The 12,075-nt window shown below is 39.3% G+C and overlaps 1 protein-coding gene across 2 annotated transcripts in view; it reads left to right on the forward strand.

Moving 5' to 3' along the window:
- The first annotated feature begins 9,545 nt into the window (after positions 1-9,545).
- calcoco1 (calcium binding and coiled-coil domain 1) overlaps positions 9,546-12,075 on the forward strand; it is a 299,644-nt gene continuing 297,114 nt past the window's right edge. For both annotated transcript variants that reach the window (XM_031897196.1, XM_031897195.1), the window contains exon 1: positions 9,546-9,626. The gene's annotated coding sequence lies outside the window, so the exon portion shown is untranslated. The remainder of the gene's footprint in view (positions 9,627-12,075) is intronic.

The following is a 12,075-nucleotide window of genomic DNA, read 5'->3' on the forward strand; positions in this document are numbered from 1 at the left end:
GCTCAGGCGTTTTCACTGGGCCAGGGATCATTTAAAATGGAGTGTGGCAAAATGGAAGACTGTTCTGTGGTCAGACGAGTCACGATTCAAAGTTCTTTTTGGAAATCTGGGACGCCATGTCATCCGGACCAAAGAGGACAAGGACAACCCAAGTTGTTATCAACGCTCAGTTCAGAAGCCTGCATCTCTGATGGTATGGGGTTGCATGAGTGCATGTGGCATGGGCAGCTTGCATGTCTGGAAAGGCAGCATCAATGCAGAAAAATATATTCAGGTTCTAGAACAACATATGCTCCCATCCAGACGTCATCTCTTTCAGGGAAGACCCTGCATTTTTCAACAAGATAATGCCAGACCACATTCTGCATCAATCACAACATCATGGCTGCGTGGGAGAAGGATCCAGGTACTGAAATGGCCAGTCTGCAGTCCAGATCTTTCACCTATAGAGAACATTTGGCGCATCATAAAGAGGAAGGTGCGACAAAGAAGGCCCAAGACGATTGAACAGTTAGAGGCCTGTATTAGACAAGAATGGGAGGGCATTCCTATGCCTAAACTTGAGAAACTGGTCTCCTCAGGCCCCAGACATCTGTTGAGTGTTGTAAGAAGAAGGGGAGATGCCACACAGTGGTGAAAATGGCCTTGTCCCAACTTTTTTGGGATTTGTTGACACCATGAAATTCTGAATCAACATATTTTTCCCTTAAAATGGAACATTTTCTCAGTTTAAACTTTTGTTCCGTGATTTATGTTCTATTCTGAATAAAATATTAGAAGTTGGCACCTCCACATCATTGCGTTCAGTTTTTATTCACAATTTGTTTAGTGTCCCAACTTTTTTGGAATCCGGGTTGTATTTTTTTGTAATAAATATGCTCTTAGTACCTGTCTGACTAGAGGTACTATAGAAAAACATAACTTAAAAGATACTTTCTGTGACATAATACATAAAATGAGTGCTGTGCCACAAACATAGAACATTTTTGTTATTATTACACATATAAAGATGTTAGAATATAAATCACACATGTTTATGTAAAATCAAGTAAATAAAAGTCAATTTTGGGAACTTGGGAGTATTTAATACAATGTTCTACATAAATCCAGCATTTTTTTCTTTGGATATGACCTCTCGCAAACATGTAATGTTTTTGGGGTTTCCACTGCACACAGGAGAATCATCTCAGTATGCTCTGGTCTGTATAATATGCCAGTGTTTGTTAACAATCATTTATATCATTGGATACAGTTACATTTGTTGATGAAGGGCATACACATTTTGTCATGTGTTTTGTCTTTCTTTGTTTCTAATGTTTGGTTTTGCTAAGGAATCCCTAGTCCCTAGTTTTCCCTAGTCCCTTTTTTCCAGCTATACTCTATAATAAACCATCTCCTTGAATCTTTGTCAAAGGATTTACATGATAATTTTCTTTCAAACAATTTGCTTTTGCAGTGAGGGAGAGGACTAAGTGGTTAAATTCAGTGATATGTATGTTATTTGCAAATTACAAGTTAGGGTGGTTATTATTAATGTGAGTCATGAATAATGATGAGCGAATCTGTCCCGTTTCGCTTTGCCTTAAAATTAGCGAAACGGCAAGAAAATTTGCGAAACGCATTTGTTGCGTGATTTTTTTGACGCCCACATCTTTTTTGTCACCCGTGCCCTTTTTTTGACGCGACTGTGCCCAATTTGACACTTGACAAAAAATTTTACACAGATTTTTCCATGGCAAACTTTCACGGACGTTTCACAAAACAATTCCCAATGTGGAAATTTGCTGCGGATCCATACCTGGCGAAAAAATTCACTCATCACTAGTTATGAATTCTTTCCAGACATCCTTTCTTGACATTCCTTATTCCCATCCAAATAAATAATAGTCCATCAATAAAGTGACAATATAGAATAATGCATTTTGTGAAGTTGCCTGTCCCATCAAATGATTATATTGCCATATATAAACTGGAATTTTTGGTGAGGAAAATTTGATCCCCACTGCAGTCCCTGAAGTTTGAAAATAAAAGTCATTATAAAAAAATATAATAATACTTGTGTCAAGAAATTACTAATATATGTTATTGGTATATGTACTTACTATTGAAAGCAGTTCCTGTCTGCTTGTTTTGATTCTCTGCAGAGGCCAGCTGCTTAAAGGAACATTAACACCAAAAAAATTAAAGTAATGAGAATATAATGTACTGTTGCCCTGCACTGGTAAAAGCTGTGTAACCTGTGCCCTTCCTTCTGCCCCCATGACTTCACATCAGCTTATTTATAAAAACTATAGCAGCGTTTCTGATGCAAACACACCAGTTTTACCAGTGCTGGCAACAGTACGTTATACATATATAACTACTTTAAAATGCTTTAATTTTTTGGTGTTACTGTTCCTTTAACAGATTACCAGACATGGAGGAAAACTGAATTCTTTTTCAAGAGTCAGAACTAGGAGTGAGTTTATAGAACAAAAAGGGATAAACAAATACAGTTTCTGTTGCGCTTACAGCTACATATAATTTTAAAACTATTGAGAGATTACTGCAGTGTTGTAATCTATAAATTTTCTACCAACATTAACCTACACCCAATAGGAGAGCTGTAGTTCTGAAATGTTTGGAGAACATCAGACTTGGGATTTTTATGCACAATCATGATGCATGCTTCTTGTTGTAGAACATTTCCTATTCTTTGTGTGATTAAAAACTTGCACCCCATCATGCCAGTGGCATTAAGGGGTGAGCAGAGTGTATGACTGCATCAGGGTCTGTCCCCCATGGGGCCAGCCTGGAGGTCATTAGCACAGAGCAACAAAGGAGAAGTGCATAGTAAAGAAGACAGGGGGTGGAAAGGCACAAGGTACTCCATACAGAGGGGACGGAAAGAGATGTTAAACTGTGATTTGCAGGTTGTGAAGTGGCTTTGATCTTGGGCAGGACTTCAGTATAATGGTACAGTGGCTGGGGTCCAATGGGTTAATAACTGGGTCCCCTTTGGGGGAGGGTCCTGCTAAATATGGGACCCAGTGACTCCTGATGGCAGCCCTGATAAAGAATAGCAACTTTTTAAATCATATTTGCATTCAGCCTCATTGGGTGCAGGAGTCCGGTGTCTATACATTTTCTCTTTATGTTATTCCTGCTGAAGGGAAATCTTACCCAAAATGATGTCTATTCAGTTAGTCAGACCCTTGGCTGCAATAAAGTGGGCTAAGTACCTTTTAACAAAATTGTGCATGTGGTTCTCAAGGGGCTACAAAGTACAAATATTAAATATTCTTGATAATGTCAATTCTTAACCACTTAAGCTTATTAATAGCAAAGCCTCAGGCATGTCTGACTTTCTACAAGATTTGTCAAAGGTTTTGACATAAGTTAAGACTCACACACTTAGAAATATGAAGAAAAATAGGCTCAGAATATTGGGTCCAAAACTGAGATGGATTTTGGAATGCCCAACCATCAATGATGCAGTATGCCAGATAAGGGGACCATTCAACAGCATCTGTAATGCTATGGATAAGCAGATCATAAGACATATTTGAAAATGTTATCTGCTAAAGCACCCTGGCAGCAAGTGCAGCTCACCTTCACTTCCTGCAGTACAAATTATAAGAGATGTGCCTAATTATGAGTGTATTTTTTTGGTAGGCATGGATGCACAGCAAAATTCCGCATTCTGCCATTGGCAAATTTTTTTGCGAAACTGCTGCAAAAATTCACTGTGAGGAAAAAATTAGCCGCTCCGCCAGAGGTAAGCCAAGTCGGCTGGGAGCCCTAGGTGATCCAACCAGCAACCTCGCCCCCACCTCTTCCCCTGTAGATGGGGGAGTTTGGCACGTAAGCGGTGGGGTAAGAGATCCCAGACTAGGGGTTGGCAACAGAGGTACCTGCCTAGCGCCCCCTTACTGTTGCTCCCTAGGCAGGTGCCTCTTTAGCCTACCCCTAGTTTAGCTCTTTGCTAAATTTTTAGCAGTTTCACCAATTTTTCGGCAAAGTGAAATAGGACATTGCTAGATAATACCCAGCACAAAAGAAAAAATACAGGCCCCAAATCACAAAATCATGGGAAACCAACAACACAAGCAAAATAGCTGGTCACCCATGATTTCTCCCCGATCGGGCCCCTTGAACCATGCACCCCCCCCCCAACCTGAGCAGTGGGCTCTGCTTCCTCTCTAGTTATACCATTGGTTAGAAGTTTGGACCTTATAGCAGTCTCTATGTGTGCATACCGGTCATGACATCAGCACACAGGGCACATTGCACCAGTATATATTACATCTGCACATTCAATAAAAGAAGTAGTGAATATTTACACACAGCTGAGAAAGATATAATTATAATAATGTGTATTTCATTCAAAATCTAGAATTCTCTAGATTTAGTTTTAGATTTGCCCCTTTTGTAGAATATGACAGTTCGGGGGGGGGGGGGGGGGTTCTATCTATCTATCTATTTCTATGCAAATAATGCCATTTGATATGTAATGGTGGGCATCTGTAGATAGTTATTTGCCAGCTGTGCCAAAAATGTACCATGTCATTTATTAAGTAATTTATTGTGCTGCATATTTTGCTGTTGAAAATGTAGAAAAAGTCTGCAATACATATTTTACCTTTGCTGGTCTTGTTGAAGATCAACTAAGTACTACTGTGCACTGTTGCATATACAGTATAAGGATTTTTAGATACTGGTTTGTTTATGGAAGCGTTAATCAGAGGAACACACGTGGCGGTGAGCCATCTTGCACTAACAGAGTGACTAAGTGCCACTGAAATGATGCAATAGTGCCCAGGTCAGCACTGATGTGAACATGGCTGTTTGTGCTACTACTCATCAGGTATTCTACCCTATTAAACATCATCATTATGTGGTTGTGGATTTCTAAGTTTTCTGACCATATGTTCTATGATTTTTTAATACCAGGGTGTAAAATAAACACTTGCAACACAACCCAGCATTACTCAAAGTTAATAAAAGCCCTGTGCAGTTGTTTCAGTTGTAAGGAAACCAGTTAGTAACCACAAATATATTTGCTGCTGCAGTCTTAAGGCAGACATACATGTATAGGGATCCATAGGGTTAACTAGTCCCTATGGCTTTAAACCCTGCAGCTTCCTGGTTTTGTGCTGTTACTGGGCAAAGACCCATGTATCAGTTTTGAGTTCATATGTGTGATTATTGGTTAATAGGGAGACCACTCCCTTGGGACACAGATATAGTGTTTAGCAGGGGGGTGGGTCTGTATCTTTGGCTGCCTGTGTTCTCAGGGGAAGGAGCACTGTGCTGGAGGCAAAGGAACTAGGCCCCAGTAAGCCATGTGCCCCAGAGTGTGCCAGCCACTCTGGTGAAGTCGGGGACAGGGACCCCGTGAATGAGGACCAGTTAGATAGCAAGTTTTGTGGAGCACTTTCTAGGAAAGTGAGATAGTGAGGGAAGAGAGCACGAGCAGTTTGGCTCAGAGGAAAGTAGCTGTGGGAGTACCCTTCCAGACAGGCACTGTTGCCTCAGTGTAGGGCCACGGTTTAGACCTAGGAGGCAGGTAGTTTGAACCCTGATCCAAAGTTGCCGTGGGGCCTGAGGAGTGTGGTATCCAGCTGACTGTTCCACAGAGTGAGCAACTGAACCGGTGGCACTGATCCTGCCCTGTGCTGTCCTCAGAGACTGCTATGCTAACTGAGGTGTAAGTATATTGCATAACCCTGCAAGTTGCTTGTTGCTGAAAATAAACCAGTTCTACTGTTAAAACTGCAAGAACCTTCTGGCGCCCATTTGTTATTCTGCACTGCACACAGCTACAGTGGGTTGTAGTTGCACTACACCATAGCTCCGTTTGGTTACTTCCACATAGCGAAGGCCCATCCTGAAGGACTGAGTCGCGTGTACCCCATGCTCTAGGCCTATCTAGCCGTGCTGTTGGCTTGTTGCAGCCAAGAAAGGGTTACACATGTTTAGGGTTAATCATTTGACTTTGACTATTAAGCCAGATCTGAGGTAAATTTGACTACATTTATGGTGGTCCTTATTGGCCAGATTTAGTAATCATGTCTTCAGATGATGACCAAATATCAGTGGACTCTGGGCAGTGAGGTTAAATGAGTTACACACATACTGGCTGTAATCAAGGACTCAATAACCCAATTGTTCTGCTATTTTTGTCCTACTGTCAATTCTGAACAGATATTAATTGGGAAATTGCGTTGTTTTGGCCAATTATAAGGAACAATAGTCTTTGTTTGAAAATGTCTTGGCCAGCCATATATTTCTGTATATGCCCATCTTAATTCTTATGCAGCATTTCATATGCTCCTAAGCCACTTCTAATTACAAAGAATAAGAACAAATTTAGAATCATTAAATACCATTATTGTGTCAGAGTTTCATAATTGTAGAATCTTTTGCTCCTTAGCAATCCAGCACTCATGTCCTGCAGTCAGACTAAATAGGAAATTGATTTAATTTTTCAGATCATCAAAACATCCTTTGGGAGTAATGGAAAGGAGATTTCACCATCAGCATAGGTAGGCATACCTTATTGAGGGGTCCGTTAGCATTATGAATTCCTTACTAAAAGAGATGGCAATGAATAATTCATTGGTGAAGGTTGTTATTGCTCTATTTAGCAAGAATAATATCAGCAATGAATGTTCCAGAGCATTGCTCAATTACTGTATTGGGGTTCTGCAATTTTTTACCTTCTTTTGGAGAGACTTGTTGGAGGATGCTAAAAAGCCAGTTTTGATGATGTATGTCTTTTTAACATTTATTATGAACAGTGGAATGGCTTTCTGCATCAGTTTTCTGCATGATTTGTTCATTTTTGTAATGTATTGTTGACTAAAGCAGAGATGCACTGTAAAAATGGATTTTCTTTCATCCTAACAATAAGTTCAAGTTTACACAAAGAAACTAATTTCCTGATGGTCCTCAGACATTATCTAAGTCCTTCCAGTCCAGTCACTCTTGTGACTGTGACTATAGATAATTTTATAGCAGAGCAGTAATCACAGAAAGATCATTGATCCTCTCTTAGAGATTTGGCTGCTTACAGCACTGTATGTATAGTATGTATATTTTATTTATATAGCACTACTTATGTAAGCAGCACTGTAAAATATATAAAATCTAGACTTACTTTGTCCTAAACTGATTCTTGTTTTTTTTTTGCACCCCTGCATTTGCAAATCTTAGAGATGAGTTTGGCAGAATGTTCTGGAGCATGGTCTACAGTTATACATGTTATTTTGCAGAAGGAGGGTTTGGGGAAACTGAGGTGTGAAAACACTGGTGAAAATTGTGACATATGAACCACACTCATTTGGAATTTTAGCCACTTTGCCAATTTACTGCATTACAGACACAGATGCCTATCTAGGGAACTGAAGGACCATGGTAGATTGGTGGAAGTGGCATTCAGGCAAAACTCTATCCAAAGGTATGCTTAGTAGGGAGAAGCCATTGAGCAATAGCAGGTACAGTACAAATCATGGGAGAGTAGAAATACAAATGCTGCACAGAAGACTGCTTCTATTGCTTTTGAACTTATATTACAAAACAGGTATTTTGTACCGTATATACTCAAGTATAAGCCGATCCGAATATAAGCCGAGGTACCTAATTTTACCTAAGAAAACTGGAAAAGCTTATTGACTCGAGTATAAGCCTATGGTGGGAAATGCAGCAGCTACTGCTAAGTTTTAATAATCAAAAAATACCAATGAAATTACTATTGAGGCATCAGTGGGGTATATGTTTATAATATTTATTTCAAAGAAAAACAGTAAACTAGCTCTGTAAGTGGAGAAGAGGGTGAACAAAAACAATATGAGTACTAACCCACGCTCATTGCACATTGGCAAACTGGCAGCAGACCCGGTCCCGGAGGAGAAGGGGAAATAAGTATTGCTAGTGGGAGCCTAGGCCAGGGCACTGGAGGGTCTGGTTGCGGGGGGGGGGGCCTAATTTGCACACAAAGGAGAGAGGGGGTGCTAGTCTAGAGGGACCCATGGCACCCGACTCGAGTATAAGCCGAGGGTGACTTTTTTTCAGCACATTTTGGGTGCTGAAAAACTAGGCTTATACTCGAGTATATACAGTATTTGAAATTCCCAAAATGGTCAGTCAGACTCATATAAGCCCCCTACTGTCCACTGGTCAAATTGATTCTAAACCCAAAACACTTTAATATATGTAGGTATTTTAATATTTCAAGAAACTTTATATAATATATAAATTACTAATAATTACTTATACATGTTTGATGATCAGTTTCATTATTGCTAACTATTAACCAGTGTGTTTACAAGTAGAAAGTCTTCTCCTTTCATTGCATTTTCTTTCACTGATAACATTATCTTTTCTGTAAAGAGCAGTCCATTGAACATTTTTACACATTTGCTTCAAATAGCAGACCTATAAATTTCACCTATTTTTTGACTGATGTGGGTTGTTAGCCCTGAGGGTAAGTTTATACATGACATTCAATTACTTTCTATTTTTTCCATTTGCTGGAGTCAGAAAGTGAGAAATAGCACCATATATTGAATAGTATCATGAAAGCTGAGGCTACTCAGCCCTAATAATTTTAGGGACTGTGTCATATAGCTAGAGGCACACTCTGCCATGAAATGCTGGTTTCACTGTCCATGAAATTCATGTGTCATCAAATGCTGGGGCCACTGTATCATAAATTGTTGGGGCCACTGTGTAATATATTGCTGGTGCAATCCTATGGTATGAAATGCTGGATTCACTGTGCCATAAAAAAGCTGTGTCCACTATGTCTTGAATGTTGGGGCCGCATTGTCACAAATTGCTTAAAATGCTGTTATGATGTGCTGGGCCAATGGTGTGTTATACATTTTATGGGCCACTGTACCTACAGTATAATATCATGATTTTTTGGGCTGAAAGTACCATTATTTCTGGGGCCACTGTGTCATATATACTGGGTTCCCTCTGGCATAAATTGCAAAGGACACACTGTTTGACATATTACTTGGACCATAGTCTCGTGAAAGGCTAGGGTCATTGTCAAAATTTGCTGGAGTCTCTCTGTTATGAAATGCAAAGGGGTAACTGTTTCATATATTGCCAGAACCACTGTGTCATAAAATGCTAACATCACAATGTCATGAAATGCTGAGGCCACTGTGTAATACATTAGTGAAAACCCCCAGAAAGGCAGTAATTTACAGTATGGTCTTCCTAATATCATAAGTATGTGGTACATCCTCTCCTTAGTGTCTACAATTCAGTCAGTTACCCAGCCTGTGACAAAATATTTTGATTATTTTTTTGCAAAAACTGGTTGTTCCAAGTTTTGTTCTTCTAGATTTGCTGAGACAACTCCCGCTTTAGGTGCCAACGTTGTATTTAGTGACCGCTAATAGCACTTCATTATACACATATATTTCTGCTAAATTGGCCTGTTAGACATTTTTTGACTTAATTCTATTTAGGTAAATTCCCTGGCTGAATTTTTGCTTAATTTATAAAATTTTGTGTTACAAGGGAATTTATTACATTTTGAACATACTCTCTCCCTACAGATAGACAAGACCTTAATGGGTAGCCTCGCCTCATCATCATATGCTGACTAGGACGTTTGGCAGAACACGGTATGTATACCTCCTGAGATTCAGTACATTGATTACATTTAATGGTGTCGTGGGGCACTTAAGAGGAACTTGAAAAAAAATCTTTTAGCCCCTAGGTATGAATTTAATATGGAATATCACGAATCTTTATATTTGGATGTTAATATTATAGTATATAATATTATAGGGATAGATAACACCCTTGCATCAATGACTTAAAAAGAAAGGTCTTCCTTAGACCATGTGTTAAAGAAAGCACTGTCAAAAATGTATAATAAAGTTGTTAAGGTTAAAAAATTGTGTTGTCATTCATAGAAGAATTCTCTCTTGTTTCAACAGCAGGTAATTGGGTTCTTGAGAATTTGTGATTGGTTAAAGATGATCAATCTCTGTGTGAAGAGGTTAAAATACTCTAATCTGCATTTATTAAAAAGATAAATCAATATGTGATTACATTGTTAATGCAGATCCGGTATATAATTATAGATATGTGGATATATGTTGGGGGGGGGGCACTGTGTCATTAAATGCTTTGGGCACTGTTGCATGAAATACTGTGGCCACTAGGGTTGCCACCTGGCTGGTATTTCACCGCCCTGGCCTGCAAGGGCCAGAGCCAAAATTACAAATCTACCTGAAATGTAGCTGCCAGTAAATTTGCAATAACTTGTCCTTTGCCCATGCCCACCTCTGATCCACCCGACCTGCCTAATATCCTCTCACCCAGCTCTCTATCTAGCTTGCCCTGATCACGATTTCCCCTTATATGTGGCCCACCAAAGCTCCGCCCCTGACATCACAAAGATTGAGGCAAGGCAGCAACCCTAGTGGCTGCTGCCTCATGAAATGTTGGGGCCACTGTTTCATAGATTGTGGAGGCAACTTTATCATTTAATGCTAGGTGCAGTGTATCACAAATTTCTGGAGCCACTGGCACTTGAAATGATGGTGCTACAGGATGTCATGAAATGCTTGGGGTTACCGTGTTATGAAAAGCTAGAACCTCTGTATTATATATTTGGGTAGCACAATGTCTCAGGACAAGGAAGGGGACCATAACAAGGAACAGGATTGAAAAAAAAGGTATACAAAGCAAATAGTGCAATCAGGAATAGTAATGAGTATAATTTTTCACCAGATATGGATTTGTGGCACAATTCCACAATGTCTCAGGACAAGGAGGGGGGCCATAACAAGGAACAGGATTGAAAAACAAGGTATACAAAGCAAATAGTTCAATCAGGAATAGTAATGAGCATAATTTTTCACCAGATATGGATTTGTGGCACAATTCCACAGTTTTGTTGCAAAATATTTTCACAAAATTTTGCAACAAAACACCCATAGACTCCAATGTGCAATGCACAAAAACAGCCGCTGCAGACAAATGCCAATTGATTTCCATGCTTTTCGACAATTCATGAATTTTCCCACAGTTTCAGAATTTTTTTCAAAACAGGAGATATTCACTCATCACTACTCAGGAACCTCGGAAACCTATAAAGAACAAGAGGGGAATGTAGGATTGGGTAATACTGGGGGTGTCAGTCAATAAGCTACTCCTGCTGCTTGATGCAGGATCCTACACAAACAGAAATATGTTGGCAAGTTTTAGTTAAATAAACCCAATAGCCTTTCCCCATGCATCAGGCCAGGATTCAAATGCAAGCGAAGACAGGTACCAGGAATACAGAACAGGATTTATAATGCACATAGAACCCTAAAATTGTGTTTGTGTGTCAGTTGTCCTTTGATTAAACAATCATTTTTTTATTGATTAGTGGGTGCCTAGCAAAGGGAGGGAGCTTCATATGCTGAGACTGTAGTGATTTCTGTCACTGATGAGACATGGTGCAAAACCAACCCATACTACAATAACATGATTGTCAGTAATGCTTGCTGCTGCTGCACATATGGAGAGATGTATTTCACATGATGTCATTAGAGTAACTCAAGAAGGTTGTTGAGCAAAAGTGGAATGGTCTTCCTGGAAAGCAATGGAGATGGTCCAGTTCAGCACATACCATTAATTCACAGAATCCCTTAGGCTCCCCAAAATTATTTAAGGGACATTTTGTCACTCTCATTTTAGCTAACCATGTGTTTCCAATCCGCCTCTTCAGCAGTACGATCAGTTGCTGTGTTTCTTGGGCTGTTTTTCTCCTGGAACAAAATATGGAAATTTTAGAACTACAAAAATTGCTGAATCATTTTGCTAATTTCCTGTAATAACGTTTCAGCGTTTCTCCATGCAATTTGTATTTGCACAATTTGTTACACTGCAAAGAAAAGTACTATATGTTGTAAAAAAAATTACTATGTCTTTGCTGTTTAATTAGTTGCCTATTTTCTTTGTTAACTAGAAGGTTCTACATTTAATTGCCTGAGTCTTGAACCTTCTTTCCCTTGATCAAAAAGAACAGTTTGGTTATAAAATTATTATTACTATAGTTGATAAAGTTAGGGTTGT

The sequence above is a fragment of the Xenopus tropicalis genome, chromosome 2 (genome assembly GCF_000004195.4).
Source record: "Xenopus tropicalis strain Nigerian chromosome 2, UCB_Xtro_10.0, whole genome shotgun sequence".
Taxonomy (NCBI): domain Eukaryota; kingdom Metazoa; phylum Chordata; class Amphibia; order Anura; family Pipidae; genus Xenopus; species Xenopus tropicalis.